We start from the raw sequence: 4,686 nt of genomic DNA, 5'->3' as shown, positions 1-4,686 counted from the left end.
TCCTCATTACTGAACTCTTCAAACATGTTTCCCCCCACTCTCTTGCTGTTCTCTCTCATCCTTTCATCTCTCCTCACCAAGCATACAGGTCGGACCCGTCTGCTCCTCTCGGCCTGTGCCACTCTGCTTTTTGTTCCCGAATTCAAGAAGGCATGAGTTGTCTGTTTCGCTGTTTTGGTGCAGGCCGCGCAGTTATGGAACTTGCACCCCCCCTTTGCTTCGCTAAACCAGTGGAGAGGTGTGGTGCAGCGGCCAGGGTAGCTGAGCACAGGGTTCACGGTTCAATCCCTGGCTCTGGCAGCAGCTCAGCCCCATGTGACTCTGGGCAATAGCTCTCTTAATTTCCACAATGGCCCCCAGAGCCTTGAGACCTGTAAGGGTGAGTAGTTCACGCTTTACAAATACGTTTTTTATTTTTACACCAAGAATCTATTATCCTTTAGGAAGATATAAAAACCTTTCTCTATGCTCTGTAGGATACCCCATTTGGCTGGTTCTCCTTCTCCTTCTGTTTGTTTCTCATTTGCCTTCAGGCAGCAGATGGTTACTAGGCCCAGGACATCTTTTGGTAACAGTAGCGCACTACAAATGTAAATAATAATAATCGGGAAAAGCAGGGGAGCCGCTAGACCAGAACTTCGGGGGGGGCTAGCACTCCCAGCCAGGGTTGGCCCTAACACTGGTTGCACACGGTGCAACAATCTTTTTTAGTGCCCCACCCCCGTTTCCTTCTTCTCCATGAATTCCCTCACTGCCACTCACCAACAATGTACCTCATCTCTCTATTGCACCTTTCCGACAAACATTTCATTTTTTTATAGCGCTACTCATAGTTTACTCACACTCATTTCTGTTATCTGCATGGTTCATATTCTTTGTAGCAGGCACATTAACCCTCTGCACTGTGACAAGAGTGTCCATGTGAGTGCACGGTGAACGATGCAAAAAGTCTGACAGTAAGGTGAGAGGAGTGACTGCAGGGTGAGTGAGGTGGCCGTACTAATTTCGGTGCAGATGCAAGTTCAGAATGGGCCGAATTAATGTATGATTACTGATGGGCTTGTTTGAGTGAGTTGCATATTGAGCAGTCAGGGGGGACAGGTGTGTGAATTTTCAAATGAGTGCAGGATAAGTAGTGTGCTTGTGTGACTGCAGAGTGAGGTACAGGGTGAACAGCTCAAGTGCATTGTGAGTGCAGAGTGATCACTGTGAGTGCAGGGTGAGCGGGTGAATGGTGTGAGTGCATGGTGATCAGTGTGAGTGCATTGTGATCGCTGTGAGTGCAGGGTGAGCGTGAAAGTGAAGGGCGAGAATGATGAGTGAGTTGTCTGAATGCAGGGTGCATTCCCAGACACTTGAAGTAACTCAGCATGTTTCTGGCGGCGGCGTAGGGTTTAAGATCTAAGTTAAACTATTGCTATTATGGCATTAATCGGGGATCGAGGGTGGATGAAAGAAATAATGTGCTGATCCTGCAACAAACTTCCAGTCTTATGATTAGGGTTGCCAGAAGATTATTTTGATGGCACAGTCCATGCCAAAATAAGCAGTCACCTAAAGCTGTATTTTAAGCACTTATCTGTGCATACTCTGAACACCAAATATAAATAGAAAGCACTTTTAATTGTGTTCTAGTGCTGCCTGAATGATACATGACTGATATTTAAAGGGAACAAAGACAGAAAAGTCACATTACATATTAATACATACTTTTTTATTTATAACCCTATTTAGTGTCAAGACGAGGCCTTTGCAGGCTCTTTAAACAACACATGGCTGGCATTTTTCTTTTGGCAACCCTACTTTATATTCCTTTTCATAAAATGCATTCTCACACTACAGCAGTAATGTAAAATATAAATGTAAGGATTAGGCAGAGTGGGGACCCAGGGGGTACTGGAACCAGGAAAAAAGACTAAGCCTCTGTAACCAGTTTACAAAGGCATGTAGATATGCAAATGGTCTTTAAAGACCTGTGAAAAATTCGGACGGGCGTGCTGGAAATTAGACTCCAGACACTGCCCAGCTGAGCCCCCAGCAGCTCGAGTTGCACTGCAGCAGCCCGGGCTCAGACACACGCCGGGGGAAGAGAGGGGCTGAAGCCCTTGGGCTTGGACAGAAGTGTGAATGGCAATGCGTGACCCCCTTTGCATCACTCCATGACCCCCCTGGGGGTCGCGCCCCACAGTTTGAAGACCCCTGGTCTAGAGACATGGTGTGGAAAGGAGTCCGAATTATTAAACGAACTCCAGACCAGGGTTTACAAGGCCGTTTTTAATCTCCCAAAGTGTGGATCCCCGGCACAGGTACGGCTGGAATTCGGCTTTCAGAATCAGAAATTTCGCTGCATGAATTCATTCGCGCAGCTGTGCCACAAATTTCAATTATCAGAGCCCGGCACATTCAACAGCTTATGCTGGAAAGAGATCAAAGGAAGGTCCCCTGCACTATGGGGTCTTGTATATTAAATTGGTTCCCCACACAGCTAAATCGAAGGTCACTGGCAGATTCCAAGACCTACCATTTATACTAGCAAAACGAAAATAACAAGAAATGGGAAAACCCCCAGGGTGCCCCAGATAGCTGGTTGGCAGAGGGAATTAGAGAAGTGGGCAGGATATAAAGGAGAAATACTACTCAGAGAAGCTAGGAGGGGTGTATGGAAATTGCACTGGCCTGGGAGCTGTTGGTGGCCTCTTTGAAGGCTTAGAACCGACACAGGGAACCATTCTCCTCAGGGTCATTAGCGTGACCTCGCTGGTCACCACAAGAGCTTAGACAGCCCTACACACTAGATGATGCACAAGAGATAGATATTCCTGTGTTGTCTTAGAAAGGCCAATTGGTTGCACCACAACAAAGACCCACAGATGGGCATCCCTCATAACGTTTCCTACATATGAAGAAATAGACTCATGTAAGGAGGGAGAGGGGAAGTTTTGAATTGTAAAGTACACACAATTGATATTGTTAATAAAAAGAAAAGCATTGTTGAATATGTTGTTTAAGTAAAGCCTTGTAGGCACTGTAATTATAATACCAATAGTGTCAATACTAAAAAGAAAAGATGTTTTTGATCAATCTAAAGCAGAGAAATTGTTATGACACTGATCTTATAACTGCAATATTGACCAGGATCCAGGAGCAGTATTATAATGTGTTCAATGACTTAACAGATATAGGGGACGAACATATGCAGAAGTATTGCCAGTTTCTTAAGCTCTTTTCATCGTCCCTTTAAAAACGAAGTGAGTTGAGGACTTGTATTGACTAGAGAGCCATTAATTGCATAAAAGTTACACATTGATATCCTTTGCCTTTAATATCAACTCTATTAGTTCAAGAGAAAGATGCTCAGGCCTACATGAAACTCCAACTACACAGACATAACCGTGTCATACAAATTTAAGAAGGTGACAAGTGGAAAACAGCTTCCAAGATGAAATGCAGATTACTTAAGTATCAAGTGATGCCCTCTGGGTTGTGCAATGCTCCAGCGGCTTTTTGTCACTCTGTAATATACTTCAGAATTATTTGTATAAAGTCTCTGTTGTGTGTATAGATGGGATTTTAAGTAAATCAAGAACTGTGGGAGAACATGTGCAACTTGTGAAGTAAATCCTAGAGGGATTACAACTACATTGCCTATTCGTGAAGCTGGACAAGTGGCCATCTCATGTGCAAAATGTCAAATTACTTGGTTTTGTATTGCACTAGATGGCATTCAAATGGATCCCAGGAAGGTGAAAGCAGTTATAGAGTGATAATTATGAGCTTGTGTCAAAAAAGTCCAAAGCTTTCCTAGCTTCGCAAATTTTTACTGATGATACATTCTGTTATTTTCCCAAAAGGTATTGTCAATCGCAAGTTTATTAAAGGAAGCAGCTGAGCTTACAGGGTGTGAAGAAGTTGAGAAGGCCTCATGACAGCTCTCAATTTAGTGCATACAGATCCAAAGAAATCCTTTTATCTAGTAGTAGATGAATCAAATCAAGAAACAGATGGAGTCTTGTTTCAGTGGCACAAAACCACTAGACAACTTTGACAATTTGCCTCCCACAAACAGTGAGTAAATCTACAGCCAGTGCCACCTCAATATACTGGGGGTGCGCATTGTTACGTGCCCCATCATAGATCAAGTTCCACAAGCTCCAGGGAACAAGAAAGACTCTTACATCTTTCATCAGTGTGCACTGTAAGATGGACTACTAGAGATGAGAGACGTGATTGCTAGGTAAGACAACATGAAGGGATACTGAATAGCAATGACATTAGGGTATGCAATTGATCATATGGCAACAGTGAAATGCCCTATGTCCCTGGATGATTATATCTTCCTTATAGCCATGGACACCTAGATAAAGGAGGCACAACATTGCACATAAATAAACTAGATAAATCAAAGAATTGACATTTGGATTGCTGAAAGGCCGATTTCAATATCTCCACAACAATAGAAGTGCACATTAACATGATCCTGGCACGTTTTGCAAAATGATTGGCACATGTGCCATGGTACACAATATTGCCATCAGAAAGGATATGCTCATTTATTCTGTTTATGATGACCCTAATGATGATGACCAATCCAATCCCCTCAACTCCCCCGACACAGAGCTGCAAGAAGTACAGAGGGACATCTCGGAGAACTACTACTGAGTTAAACAGCATTTCAAATAATAGTGG

The sequence above is a fragment of the Triturus cristatus genome, chromosome 6, assembly GCF_964204655.1.
Source record: "Triturus cristatus chromosome 6, aTriCri1.1, whole genome shotgun sequence".
In the NCBI taxonomy this organism is placed as follows: domain Eukaryota; kingdom Metazoa; phylum Chordata; class Amphibia; order Caudata; family Salamandridae; genus Triturus; species Triturus cristatus.
This window is presented reverse-complemented; position numbering follows the sequence as displayed.